The following is a 16404-nucleotide window of genomic DNA, read 5'->3' as shown; positions in this document are numbered from 1 at the left end:
TGCCTATAAAAGGCATGGATCCCCATGCAAACGAGGGAGAAAATTTTGGAGAGCTTCTCACTCTAGAATATATTTTTTAGAGAGAGAAAGTAAATTTTTTGGAGAAAACATTTTTTTCCTAAAAATTGAAAACCTCCAAAAAGTTAAATATTTTATAAAAACACCGAGAAACCATAATTCGTGGAATCAACCGACTTCAGCCGTCAATACCGATCTTGAGGTATTATCCGAGGACTAGACTCGTTTTATTTATTTTGTTTATTTATTTTATTTTTAGTTTTGTCTCTTTATTTATTTATTTATTTATCACGTTTATTTATTTTTCCGTATTTGTTTAATTCTCGTCTCGCGTTAAATAAGTGTTTTTGTTTTAAATAAAAAACCTCGTTTTAACGTCCCAACACGAACCGTGACCCGATTTGAGGGTAGTTTGGGACTAGAACGTTGTAAATATAGAATTTAAAAAGTTTTTTTTAATTAACGTTTTTTAAATAAAACATCGTTTTGGGAAGCTCCGTTATAGACTATGACCCGATTTGGGTAGTTCGGGGATCAAAATGATAGAATAGATTGAATCTAAAGCGTTTTAATAAATCTGGAAAATATAAGGACTGCTGCTGTAATTCTCCCTTTTCTGTCACTGAAAGCAGTTTAGTGACAGATTTTTCGTCACTAAAGCTGCTGGAATTTTTCGTCACTTTCATTCCATCGACATTCTACCAGCAGTAGATATTCAGATAATTCCTCGGTCTCAGATACCATAGACCTAGGAAAAGTTACTAGTTTGCCATCTGTTATAAACTTGCCATACTCAAATATCGCAAGACATTCAACTTCTGAGATTCCTAATTCTATTTTAAGAGGTGTAAACTTCACCTCAGTGATACCCAGGGTAGTTTATGACAATCCTAATAGAGCATAGAGTTCTGGAACTCAAGCTCGTATTGAGGAGACCCATAATACCCAAAACCAACAAAACCAACCTCACATTCTTGAAATGGACTTACCTACAAGCCCAACGTTTTCAGCTGTCACGGAAAATGTTTTTAATGAATTGAATGTTATTTCAAGAGAATTTCATGTCAACAAACAACTTCTTCATGATAACTTTTATTCAGAAAACAACATTGAAAAAAGATCATGGTTTTTTAAAAATTTTATGGATTCCAGAAAAGCAATTCAAAATGAATTTTATGAATTTGTAAATCAAAATCAAGTTCATATTTTGTTTTTTGATTGGTTTGAAATTTATGCTTCAAAAAATTCCATTGATTATCCTTTTAGAAATTATGTTAGTCCAATTACCCTTAGAAATAAGGCACCTGAGTGGGAAATGTTAGATAACAGGAAAGTTCAATCGACTCATCCACCACTTAGGGGTATAAGGCTAGATCACAATAACCAAAAGGTAGAAGCGATTCCCTATAAGACACCGAGTAATGATGAAAAAACCAATGTTAAAAATATAATCCTCCAAAATAACTATACGAATACCAATTTGAATACAATAGGAAGACAACTAGATAGGATAGAAAAACACCTTGATAAACAACCTATAGTTTTTGATTCCTCCAAACCCGTTACCAAACCTAAAATCCAAAATCCCATTTTTAAACCATATCAAATGACAAATCAAAGTTCAAAAAATATCCAAGACAACAAATCTGAATACATTAAAGCCATTCGTGATCAATTAAGTAGGATGACTCCTACGAATACCAACTCCAACCAAGATTCCGCTCAAATTATCCCTGATACTCCTACCCATTCGGCCAGCAAAGTTAATGTCATAACTCAAGACTCTGAAACTGAAAGTCTCATTGAACAATTCCAAGAAGTCACTCCTGAAATTAATAAACTTCATTGGTCTAGGATTCCACAAGACCGTTTACAAATCATCCCTGCTCCTGATATCAATACAGCCAAGCCTTTATCTCAATCTCGTTTCAATGCCACCTCTGTCTATGATTGGAACATAGATGGACTCTCTGAGTATGAAATTCTTGGTCTTCTACAACAGATGACCATGGCTGCCAATGCTTATAAGACTCAACCTGGTACCCAGGATAGGACAGTTGCTGAACTCCTCATAGCAGGATTTTTAGGGCAACTGAAAGGTTGGTGGGATTACTATCTCACACAACAACATCAAGAAGAAATTTTAGATGCCATTAAGATAGATGAAAATGATGAACCAATCTTTGATGATGATGGTGACCCAATTCAAGATGTCGTAGCCACTCTAATTCTTACAATTTCTCTTCATTTCATAGGAGATCCCTCTCATTTAAAAGACAAAAATGCTGAACTTTTATCAAATTTGAAGTGTAAAAAACTTAGCGATTTCCAATGGTACAAATATACGTTTTTAACTAGAGTAATGCTTAGAGAAGACTCAAATCAACCTTTTTGGAAAGAAAAGTTTTTGGCTGGCTTACCAACCCAATTAGGTGAGAAAGTTAGAAACAAAATTAGAGAAACACATGGACACCAAATTCCTTATAACAAATTCACTTACGGTGAGCTGATTAGTCTAACCCAACAGGAAGGATTAAAAATTTGCCAAGAAATGAAATTACAAAAACATCTAAAATGGGAACTTAAGAAAACTAGATCCGAGTTAGGAACTTTTTGTAATCAGTTTGATATTAACATAAATAAACCCTCGACATCAACTTGCCCAGGAAATTGTAGCAAAAGTTCTAGGAGAAATGCTTATAGGAAACCCAAGAAATTCATGAAAAAATACCAAAAGTCCCAAGATGATTATTATAGAAAATCCCACTATAGGAAACCGAGAAAATACAAACAAAAGAAAACTGAAATTAAGAACAAAGAAAATAAATTTAGAGATATTACATGTTATAGATGCCATAAAAAGGGACATACATCGAAATTCTGTAAATTCAATAAAAAAACTACATGAACTACAACTAGATGATGAAATAACTAACAAAATCTCCAATCTACTTCTTGATTCCTCTTCCGATACCTCTAGTTCTGATTCTGAAAACCTTTCTTCAATATCCTCTGAAAACAACCAAGACCTTCAATTAGATGAAATCGTTACAACTAGCTCTACGAGCTCTTTTGAAATTAATGTTTTAACTAGGGAACAAAGTACAACTTTAGATATCATCAACAACATAGGAGACCCATAACTCAAAAGAGAATTTTTAAATAAACTTTTAAGATCCTTAGACAACCAAGAAGAGAGAAAAGAAGATAAAAAGGTAGAGAAAACTTCCATTTTACCCAATACCAGTAAAGGAGCCTACGATCTCACCAAAATTCTAAATAAAAGGAAAAAACCCATCTTAAATGAAAAAACAAGCATTCAAGAACTACAAAAGGAAATTAAGGAAATAAAATCTGAGCTTAGAGAACTTAAAGAAAAGCAAAGAAAGGATTCTGAATTAATTTCGAAACTTCTTCAAGATACCTCTGATTCTTCTGATTTTCCTGAAGAAACGGAGATTGGCCAAACCTCTTCCCATGAAATTCAAAATGTTCAAAATGTTGAAAAGATTCCAACTGATTTTCTCTTTGTTTTACAAGAAATTACTACCCGAAAATATGTTATCAAAATAACTCTTGTTTTTTCAAAAGATTTCCAAATCGATACCATCGCACTTTTTGACACTGGTGCTGATTTAAATTGTATAAAATCAGGAATTGTTCCAAAAGAGTTTTTAGAGAAAACAAATGAAAGGCTTTCTGCTGCAAATAATTCCAAATTGATTGTTGATTCAAAAACGGAAGCCTCGATTTTAAATAATGATATTCTCCTAAAAACTTGGTTCGTTTCTGTTAGTGCTATTCAACACAGTGTCATTTTGGGAACTCCTTTCATGAATCTGATTACTCCTTATAAGGTGAAAGCAGATTCAATTTCCTCAAGAACAGAAAATGGAAAATTAAATTTTGAATTTATCGAAAAACCTCAAACGAGGAATCTCGATTTAATCAAAGCTTGTTCGATTCATGAAAATTCCTTAAATGTTTTAATCAAAGGGAAAACTTATCATCTTCAATCTCTCCAAAAAGATGTTGTTTTCAAACGGTTTGAAGAACAGATAAATAATCCTTCAATCCAACAGAAAATTTCTGAATTTCAAAACTTGATTGAAAAAGAAATTTGTTCTGATCTTCCAACTGCCTTTTGGGACAGAAAACAACATATTGTTGACTTGCCTTACGAAATTGATTTTGATGAGAAACAAATTCCAACCAAGGCTAGGCCAATCCAAATGAACCAAGAACTTGAGCAATACTGTAGAAAAGAAATTCAGGAATTAGAACAAAAAGGTCTAATTTCAAAATCAAGGTCCCCTTGGAGTTGTGCTGCATTTTATGTCAATAAAAATTCTGAAATAGAGAGAGGAACGCCTAGGTTAGTAATAAATTACAAACCTTTGAATAAGGCGTTGAGATGGATTAGGTACCCTATTCCAAATAAAAAAGATCTTTTGCAAAAACTTCATTCTGCTTATGTTTTTTCGAAATTTGACATGAAATCAGGATTTTGGCAAATTCAAATTTCAAAATCTCATAGGTACAAAACTGCTTTTACTGTTCCTTTTGGTCAGTATGAGTGGAATGTAATGCCTTTTGGTTTGAAAAATGCCCCTTCTAAATTCCAAAGAATTATGAATGACATTTTCAATGATTATTCAAAATTCTGTATTGTGTACATCGATGATGTTTTGGTCTTTTCAAATTCTATTCAAGAACATTTCAAACACCTTAAAACCTTTTTCTATGTTGTTAAGAAAAATGGTTTGGTTGTGTCGAAATCAAAAATTTCCTTGTTCCAAACTCGCATCAGGTTCTTAGGACACTACATATCCAAAGGAACTATCACACCAATTGAACGATCCCTTCAATTTGCACAAAAATTTCCCGATAGGATTCTTGATAAAAATCAATTACAGAGGTTTTTAGGAAGCCTTAATTATGTTCTTGATTTTTGTCCCAATATCAACAGAATGGCTAAGCCATTACATGATAGACTCAAGAAGAATCCTGTCCCATGGACTAAAGAGCATACTGCTCTTGTTAGAAAAATCAAACAACAGGTCTTAGAGATTCCTTGTCTTCATCTAGCTGATCCTTCCCTACCTAAGGTTGTAGAAACAGATGCCTCTGACCTAGGTTATGGTGGAATTCTTAAACAAGTTTCCGAGGGTAAAGAACACATAGTTCAATACACCTCTGGACATTGGAATGAATGCCAAAGAAATTACTCAACAATTAAAAAAGAAATTTTGAGTATTGTTTTATGTATAAACAAATTTCAAAGTGATTTACTAAATCAAAAATTTCTTTTAAGAATTGATTGCAAAAGTGCAAAAGAAGTTTTACAAAAGGATGTTAAAAACCTTGCATCAAAACAGATTTTTGCACGTTGGCAAGCAATTTTAAGCATTTATGATTTTGATATTGAGTTTATAAAAGGAGATACAAATTCCATTCATGACTTCCTAACCCGTGAATTCCTTCAAAATTCCAGCCATGCCGAAGAAAAATAAAGGAAAAGAAATCACTGGGAGAGATTCCACAATCACTGGGAGAGATTCCAACAAAAATTCTGATGAAGATTCAAAAATAAAAACATGGAGAGATGCCGCTGTAAAGAAAGAATCAACTCTTGAAGATACCAACCAATCAGGTTTGGACCCTAAAATCCAAAAATGGTTGGCAGAAACATTTGCAAAATCCCCAGAGCTTCAACAAGCTCTAGTCAAGTATCAGACTCCAAAAGAAGAGATTCCAATTGTTCAAAAACCTGAAAAATGAGAGTCTTCTTCAACAAAAGCCCTTTCTCATGAAATTTCTAAAAATGTTTTAAGTTCCCAAATCTCAACTTCCCAAAAATATTTTCATGATACCCAAAAAACAATATTCAATTCCAATTTTCAAAATTCCCAAGTGGCTTTCACACATGTTGTCCCTTCTCCAATTCCTTCAACTTTTCCAAGTGATTTCATTGTCAAGAATTCATTTCAAAATGTTCTTTCTGTAGAAAAAGGCTTTTATCATGAAGATCCTCAAGTTTCAATTGAAAGAGCTTTTGGTAAAAATTGGTTTTTCAAATCATGGGACTTAAACAAGACTTCACGATATTATGAAATGATTCTTACTGTCACAAATTCTGCTTCTTTCAAACACTTTTACTGGAAATCTGAACACTCAGACCCAGCATATTCCACAATAAAAATTCACAAGGTTATTTCTCCGATAGACTGGAAACACCCACTGTCTGAACCTGTGTATTTTCCTGTGGAATACAAGGAAGAAGAATTTTATGAGACTCCTTTTAATTACTGGGAATACCAACAGGCCTGGTGGAATGCCCTCCTGATTAATAATGTTGGGAGAAAACATTCTTGGCTTATCTTTTTTGATACCGCTTGTGATCCAGAAAAATTTCCTCTTTGGTTCCAACAATGGTGGGAGCATTGGGGGTGCGTTGAGCAAATCCTCCAAGACAGAATTCTTACTTGTTACAAAAAATTTAAGGCGGGTTACAAACCCACTGAGGAGGAAAAAATGTTCTCTCCCTTGGCTTTATTTTGTATGAAATTTTACTTTGCTTGGGTAGGTGCTTCGAAGGTACAATATGCAGAAAATTATAGAAATTCACTGATTCAAAGGAGATTTCTAGTAAGATGGTGGGACAAATTCAAGATTCCTCCTAGTCTCACTGTTGAGAAAATGGATATATGGTTGAAAAATCCTACTAGAAAATCTGGAGAAATACAGTTCACCGAGAATCGATTCCTTCCACTTTCCAAACAAATACCTGAAAAAACCATTTCTTTGGGACAATCACAATTTTTGGCCGAGAAATCTCACTTAGCCTCAAAATTAGCTGCAGCAAAAACCCCTGAAGAGATGACTGCTTTGTTCAGAAAATACCTTCCCCAATCCCAGTCAGACTCGGACCAGGATGAACCAGCAATTAACTTGAGTGATAATGATTCCGACTATGATCACTTTAGCATGTTTGGTAATTCTGGTTTCTAAAAAAAAAAGAGAAAAGATCTCGCTAAGTTACCTTAAATGGTACTTAGGCAAAAATTAAGGGACAATTACTCCCCAAAAATCCAAATTTTGAAGATTGCAAATTCTGAAGATTCCAAGATTGCAGATTTTGAAGATTCCAAGCTTGCAGATTTTGAAGATTGAAGATTTTTGAAGATTCCAGTAAGCAACATTTGAAGACTCCAGAAAACTGTGTTCTAATGAAACTATTTGAAGATTCCAATCTTTGTTCAACACGTGACCACCGACAATTTTGCAGACAGGCATTGCAGCTGGCATGTGGATATACTGTACCAGTACTATTCACAAAGACAAAATTGCCCTTGGTTACTATTCATGATTCCAAAAATACCCCTGGTTACTATTTATGATTCCAAAAATGCCCTTTAATTTGCCTATATAAGGAGGTACCCTCCAACACTACACCCCATCCAATTTTCATACATCCATTCTACTCTCCATACACATTCTCTCTCCTTCCAACACTTTCAACCAACTCTCTCTCTTCTCTCCATCATCTCTTACATTACTACCTTCTCATCCATCCATACCTTCTACCTTCATCCATATACACACCACCTTCCTCTTTCATCCATACACACCACCTTTCCTACCCCCAACCTTAAATTTCTCTCTTGTAATCAATTTCAAGAATAATTTGTAATTCCTTTTACGAAGGAAGTTGTATCTCCAGTTTTTGATTCCAATTTGTAAGTTTTTGATGGTTGGCTACGCCACCTACTTTTAATAAATTTCATATTTCAAGTTTATTTATCTAGATCCTTTCAAATTTTGTGGGATCCCTTACAAAAGTATGCAAGCTTATGGTCTATGATCATAAGTAGACAGAAACTGGGAGACGCTCAAGTTTGAAAGTTACTATTTTGTTTATTTCATTTTCTTACCTATATATATTTATCTATTATTATTATATTATATATACATATATTATATTATATATACATTATATATACATATATATTATATTATATTATATATATATATTATATACATATTATCTATATATTATATATATACATATATCTATCTATATTTATATTTCATTTCAATATTCTCATCATCATTTTTGTCTTTTCCTGTTTTTTCCATATTCCCATTATTATCTTTTGTTTTTTCTATTTATTGTATTTTAGAATATAGTCTATTAATATTTCTGTGTTGTTTATTAGACCCATTGGATCCGTGGGCTTGTTCTGGTATCAGAGCCTGGGGGGTATAATTTATAGAAAATTCGTGTTTATTTTGGAAAGATCTTTTGTAAGAATAATTTATTTTCCTGAGTGTTTTTGCCTAAGCTTGTATCTGGGTAGTAAGCCAGTGGAAAGGCTGTGAAACCTATAAAGTGCTTTGGATTGTAAGGAAAATAATTTATTATTGCAAACAATCTTTTTAAAATGGATGCCTTTTTCTATAGAACTACCTCTACAAATTCTGTATCAACCACTTCTTCTGATTCCAAGAAAATAATAAACAGTGAAGAAATAGTAATAGAAGATTTTCAAAAATCAATAGATAATTGGCAAATTCCAAAGAAAGAAAAGGATGAAATTTATTAAACTTCTAAATTTCATTTTTTCAAAACGAATTTTACAATTAAGACTGAAGAAAGAGACCTTCAATTAACAAAACCTTTTGAAACAATAAATCTACTTTCTCAACAGTCTTTGAAAAAACATCGGGATAAAAATTTTAAATATATCCATATAGGTTTAATCCAAGTCGGAATTAAGCCTTTGACCAAAGAATGACTAGATACCTCCATTCTTGCCATCCTAAGAGATGCTAGATTCACGAACTTTGGCGATTCCCTATTAAGTTCCGTAGAGTCTCTGTACATGTCCAATTTCTTTTGAATGTTATCCCAATTTTACTATCTCCTTAAATGATAAAAATATTTTGAAGTCTTTGATTTTACAAATCAAAACTCACAATTATAGAATGCTTGAAGGGTCAATTCCAGTTGCTTTAATCTATAGAATTCACTATAAGGCCATGATGTCCGCCTTTGCCACTAAGGTAAAATTCCATAGCAAGAAGGGTGAAACCATTCCTCTACAAACAGACTTAACCAAGTCAAACACTGTGATACCTAGATCTATACTTTGGAAGGAAGTTACGCTTCCTGAAGAATGGATATTGGAAGGGGTAAATGAACCTCAACCAGTTAGACCATTAGTGACTCCCAAACCAAACTCTGAGCTGAAACATATAACTCAGTACCAAGATGGGAAATATATATATATATATATATATATATATATAATTATGTAGCTAATTTATTTAAAATCATTTTGGGGTGTATAACTAATAATTACTTATTTTTGTATATTTGGGGTATCATTTCTATTAATTTGGTTCTGTAAAACTATAGGTATATGTATAGATTTTTATTTAAATTCATCTAAACTATATAAACTTATTATTTTGGGATGGTTATTTTCCATACATCTATTATAATAGTTATTTTGGGATTTAAGAGTTATTTTCTTATTCTTTATGAACTTTGTTCATTGTTTTACTTGTTTTTAATTAAAGCATTGTTTTCATTATTATTTTTACTTATCAACAACTATATTATATGTTATTCCTTTGCTTCCTTATTTTTAATCTATAGATATAACCATTATTTTTAATCAAAATGTACATGTATGTGTATATTTACTCCTATTTTGGACCTTCTATATGTATATATTTCAAATATATTTGGTTGGGTGAATTTGGGTTTAATTTGTTAATTATTATAATCATATTCAAGTAAATGTTAATTGAGTGAAAAAAGGGAAAATAAACCACAAAAAGAGAGTTCAATTTGTTTATTTAAACTAAAGGTTTCTAGATATTCCTAAAGTGTAAATAAAAGGCTTTTTGTCATTTTAAACCACTTCCTAAACATCACGTTTTAAAACCTTAATTCATTCCAACGACGGATTAAGCGAACCTTGTGATTAAAAACGCTTTTCAATAAATAACATAGTTTTGAATCGTTTACAAAATGGTTTTGTACAAAATAAATGGACTTGTATGCTTAATCACATTTTTGGTTAAAACTCCTTATTTCACGTTTTCAAACACTCGAATCATTCCAACGGCGATTCGAGTGAAAATCATGTAAATCCACGGGGTTTTGAAATGTGTCTAAATCGTTCCAACGACGATTAAGGCACGAATCATGTAAATAAACCTTCTTTTGGGGAGTGAGATTAGCGTAGATTTAATGTATAATATAAAGCATAACTCACGTTGTAAATAAACCAATTCTTCCTTCTATCCCCCTCTTTCTTCCATATACTCTAAATTCATGTAAATGGGTGATTCTTTACTAAAATGGCTTTAAATAATATATGCTCAAAACGGTTTTCAAAACGAGAAAGAAAAGGTTTAAAATGAATTTTAAACTTGAAGAAATATGTGATTAGTCCGTTAGCGCCTAACATGCTAAGTAGGAGGCCGGTGGTTCAGAACCGGGCGATGTCGGGGTGCCTAGTAACCTTTCTCCGGAAAGGAGCTAGCCTTCTCGGCTCGTACCCAAATTTCCCGAACCCTCACCGGTCTCCCGTAAGGGATCGGTGTTCATTTCCCATTCGTGGGTGGCGAATCTTCCATACTCCGAGCTCCGACCCTGCCGAGCAGCTTGATTCCGTGATTGGTTGCTTTCGGCGCCAATCACAGCATCTGTCATCAACGGTGTCCACCCCCCGGGTCTTCCGGGCGAGGCCGCGGTACCTACAAGTGGCGACTCTACTGGGGAAGCGAGAAATTTGATTCCGGAAGGCGTGTATTAAGCCCATAACGGGGACAGATCGTATTATTTCTTTTTGTATGCATTCATAAGCATTATTGCAAACCTTTTGGGTAATTTCCGCGAAACCTCTATTGAGAGTCCATTCGTCGCTCGAAAGAGGCTAGTGTAAGTTCCCCCTTGCAGCAAGGCGCCAAAGGGTCCCCATCCATTCGTTAGGGGCGAATTTGTGCGGTCCTGTGAGGTCCCGCGATCAGCCGTGTCAGCATATAGTAGCCTTAGAAGTTGCCATAGGATTACCCGTTACTATTTATGACGTGATGAATGAATCAATTCGTGTTTTCAAATTGCCATGATACGTGTCTAATCCTAAAATCTATAAAGAAAATGAAATGATACGTTAATATATACTCTTAAACCGATATATAAACTACCCCAAAACACCGAAATGATTTGAACTAAAGACGACTTAGTCATCTCGTATGAATGAACTTGTGCGATCTGCCTGGTCCCTTTTTGTGTCCCGAAGAAGGCACATGTTCAGGAAATACGTTATAACGTAAGCACATATTAGTAGAAGTCGGTTTGGTATTAAGGATAGTTATATCTCGATTCAAAAGACTATATTAACGGTAGCCGTTATTCATATTCTTTAAATACGTTGGGATAAAGCGAGATTATGACAAAACAAAAACGAAGAACATTTCTGTTTTGAATGACCCTGTTATAACGTAAAGAGTTTCGTAAACGTAGCCCATCCCTTATGAATAAAAAACGAGCTCTTACGTTACGCCTTACGTTGTTCTAAAGAGAAATGGACGTATCCGCAAAAGTGACTAAGAAAAATGAAAATAAAAACGAACAAAATCATTCTGTATCTACGATATATGTCAATCCCGAGAGTAGTTAAAGAAAATGAACCGATGTCGTTAAATACGTGCCTCAAACTGGTATATACGCCGCTCAAAATCATAAAGCCAAAATAAGCTAAACCGCGTAATTGCACCATATGGACGAGACTGTGGGTTTGACTAATGGCTCGATCATTTCAACCGTTACCAAAACTACAAGAAATATGGCCCGATTTGCGTGTTTGCTTAACTCGTGCCTAAATGAAAAGAACGGTAATATCCCCGCTTCGAATAAGCATGCGATTGAACGAAACATTGATTTTCTATAACCATACTAAGATGATATATCCCGTAAATTGGAAGAAATAAAAAGTTATTGCTAGCCGAAAGATTACCGTGTGCTCGAATAAGACTCACCGTCTTTTCACGTAGCCAAAACGAGCAAGCAGATTTTGACGCTAGGAACAAACCCGTTACACGATGAGTCCATTCCCTAAAATAAAATCCAAAAGTGATGTCGTCACTAAATAAACACGTGGTTACGTCTCTCGATAGATCCAAAAGATCCCGTTGTAATCTAAAAATCGAGAAATGAACCCACGTGAATAAAAGGGAACGAGTCATTGTCAATAACGAACGATTGAACCAAAAGAATAACTCGTACCGCGTCTAAATTTGAGACACGCCAAAAGAGAGTCAAAACCCGAACTAATGCGTCTCGCGAAATAACAAAAGACGAGTTATTCAAAAGGACAATCCAATTTGGTCGATATCTTAGTCACTAAACGTCGATACGTCAAAATGAATTGTATTGTTTGATGAATGATTTATTTTCCCGCAATAATCGACGGCATCACGCGTCCCCTGGACCGCAATGTGAGCCCCAAACCAAAATCCTAGGAAAGAGACTTGGACCATCGAGTGCGTGGAGGAATAAGGGTGGAAGAGAGATGTTGTGATACGTGTAATTAGACTAACATTTGTTCTTCTTATCTTATATATCCGTAAATAATAAACGCACACACCACGAATCATGCATATAAAAATCATGCATACATACTAATGGGTATCGCTCACGCAGACGTCATCATTAAGAGGTCGTGGTTCCGTGATAGTAGTCGGCTAGTCAGACAGTTTGACCAGTTACAGATTGTCAGTTCCGAACCATCGCAGTCGGCAGTTGTGGCTTTTGAATCATCTTCGTCCGAGTCTACTCAGTCTTCGGTCAGTATGTCTGCGACCAACGAAAAGGTGGCCGAATTGGAGAATTCTGTGAACAACATTAATGATCAGTTAGCCGTGATTTTGGCCCAGCTAGCTGAGCTGGTGTTGAAGGATAACAAGACTGGTAGTAAGCGCAGTGAGAATGATGTGAACACTGGTCCCTGTTTCGGGAACGAGGATGACTATCAGGATTACGTGACAAGTCGTTTGGGAAAGAGAAAGCGAGAGGAAAAGAAGACAGCTGATCCATCGTCAACGAACCCTTCCACTAGGCGCAATCCATTGCCTAACCATAAGGTAAGCATGATCGGATCCGGACTGGAAGGAAGCTTGATAGTAGAACCCTCCGAGAATGACGAAGAGGAATTGTTGGATTCCGATGAAAATATCAAGGTGGGAAGTGGGTTGTATGTATCCGTCTTAGGAGAAGGACTAACAGAGGAGGTGATAAATGACAAAGGAAAATCTGAAGAAGTGTCATCTCAGAGGGTCAAGCCCGTGTTAAGTTTGTTCAGGGGGATAGAAGATCCCGAAGCCCATTTGTTCGGATATGTGTGCGCTATATTTAGAGAGCCATATGGGGTGGAAGATATCGCTTCGTGGTTCTATCTGTCGCTAGTGGGCGAACCTTTGAGGTGGTTTAAGTTGCTACCTGAATCAACTAAGCATGATTGGTCACTGATGTCGAGCTTGTTTTTGATGAAGTATAGAAAAGCCAAAGCACCTGTAGTGAAACATAGCGCGATGCAAATTGGGCCTATCAAACGCCCGTTGCCAACTATCAGCAAGTATAATGAAGGCAAGGACCCCATGGAGCACCTTCATTTTTATCTGTCCGCTATGGGTCCCCTAGGCTTCAAATAGGAGGAGATTACGAGATTGTTTTGCAACTCGTTGGCAGGAGAATCACTGGTGTGGTATATGTCTCTTCCAATGAACGTTAAGGTAAATTGGGCTGAAGTGATGATAGGGGACAAAACCCCCTATCTTTGGGTACGGTTTTAGGACGGTTTTTAGCGTTATTTAGTTAATAAGCGAGCAATTCTCGCATTTAAATGCTTTTGTGTGAGTTAGTTAGAAATTGGAAATGTTTTATTTACTTTTCATTGTTTAGGCTCGTTTTACGATCAATTTAGGCAAATACGGCCAAAATGGCATGCATATTATAATTCCGTTATCTTTTGAAGCTAATTGATCCGTCAAAAGTCGCACCAAACGAAGCGTTTGCTCAAAATGAGCGATTGGCGGGTCAATTTAGCCTTTGGACTAATGCTATCTGGAGTTTTGTGCATGCGCAGGGATAAGTTCGGGCGGAAAAACACACTTTTGGCATTCAACGACCGTGCTGAGGCGTGCAGGACAAGACTGCTCGACGAACTGGCCTATTTAGGCCAGCTCGCCGAGCTGGCCCTCAAAGGCCTGCTCGGGCGAGCAGGGTGCCTGCTCACCGAGCAGCTCGCCCTGCTCGCCGAGCAGCTCGCCCTGCTCGCCGAGCAGCTCGCCCTGCTCGCCGAGCAGCTCGTCCTGCTCGGCGAGCAGACCTGCGGGAATTGGTCAAAAAGACCAATTCCGCCCCCACGACTTCACGACCGGTCCCACGACTTCCCACCTGCATAAGGACACGAAATAGGTCAAGAAAAAGGCCCGAACCGCGTCTATAAATAGGATTTTTCCAATGTAAATTAGATATCTTTCATTAATTGTAAATTACTTTAGCTTTCCCCTTGAATTTCCTCTCCATCTCCTCCATCTTCATCGACCTCCATTGAAGCTCCTTCAAAGCTGTTCTTTGAGGAATATTCAAGGTCCGTCCTTAAGACCTAGGAAGCCGATTGCAGAGTAGACAGGTTCCTTGAAAGGGATTTTCGTATCTCCTTTTACCTTTCTTTGTTTGTACTCTTTGATACAATCTATGAATCCTAGGCGAATTGTATCCTGTGACATTATTCTTCATCTTTAATAATATTTTAGCTCTTATTTTGTTCTATGCTTATTTGTTTAATCTTTGTCTTACGCTTTATTCAATTGGTTTAACTCATTCAAAAGCCCCAAAATCGAGTAGGCACATATTGTGAGCTGAATCTGACCTAGTCAGAGCCTAGGAGATTGACGACCTCTTAGTTGATTAAGCCCAAATTGCTGAGCCTTAGACCTAGTTTCGGCCTTACAAGGGAATCACGCACTAGGAACTTCAGGAGGGTAAGTAGGGTTAATCGCCTTGAATACAAGTGACTTAGATTAGGTTTTTAATCAATAGACCTAATAACCTAACTTCATTATTATCGTTCATACCATGTTCCTTCGGGTAATTGCACTAGTGAAAGATCACCTAGGAGTAGTATAACTTAATTAGGAGTAGTTTAACTTAATTAGGCGTAAAATAACTTAGTTAGAATTAGTATAACCTAACTAGGAATAGCATAATTCAACCTAGGAGTAGATTAACTTAAACAAACAAACTCAAAACCCCCTAAGCCTAGATAACACCTGAGACCAAGTAGCTCGATACTTGTGGTAAATAAGTCCTGTGGATTCGATACCTGGACTTTCCAGATTTATTACTTGATAACGACGGGGTACACTTATCCCTAAGATCGACCTTCCTCCACAACCGCGAAAGGGCGCATCAAGTGACTAAAAGATTCATCAAGAAATATACCACATGGGGACATCCAGAGGAAATGCCTGAGTCACCTGATGAGGAGTGTTAAGCCCAAAATATACCTAAATTATCATTAGTATTTACATCAGTTTTGCTTCGAATTCATACTATTTATACCTGTTTAGAATACTTTTACTTTCGAATATGTTTCTTTCTTGTAAGGTACCTAAATATTTGGTAAAAACCAAATAGGAAAGAAAAGAGCTTAAAAACAGAAGAAAAACCCTACAAAAGGAGTCAAAGACGACGAAAATCAAATACACCAAAGCGAGGACGAGGACGAGGTCAAGACAGCGGAAATTAATACCGTGTCGCGACCGAGAATCCTCCATTCTCGGTCACGACATGCGTCACCAGCTTCTCCCCTTGAATTTCGAAGGCTAAAATATTTGCTTCCCCATTCTCAGCCGAGAATTTCCATTCTTGGTAAGATCAGCAGCCTTTGCAGCACTACATACACATGTTTAAAATCCAAGAAATACGTTCGTTCGGGTGGATAGAAACGTCTCTTCGCAGCGGACACGACTCTCCACAACGGACACGACACTTCAATCACGACTCTTCAACATCTATAAATAAAGAGTTGATTGAGAGTTGAAATAATAATGAGAGAGTTAGACTTTAAGATTAGTGCAGGAGTTATGCAGAAAATCTGACTCAGAAATGAGTCAGAGATTAGAAGTTCGATTCTGTACAAAGCAATATGATGTACACACATTGTTTATTAAATAATTACAAACACAATGGCGTTTAGATTTGTTCATATTAGTTTACATTTTGGTAGTAGCCGACCGTATCTCTATTACGAAGTTACAACGAGAAGATTTAGTAGAGGATCCGCCCCGGAGTCTGACAAACTC

This window comes from Euphorbia lathyris, chromosome 6 (genome assembly GCF_963576675.1).
Source record: "Euphorbia lathyris chromosome 6, ddEupLath1.1, whole genome shotgun sequence".
NCBI lineage: Eukaryota > Viridiplantae > Streptophyta > Magnoliopsida > Malpighiales > Euphorbiaceae > Euphorbia > Euphorbia lathyris.
This window is presented reverse-complemented; position numbering follows the sequence as displayed.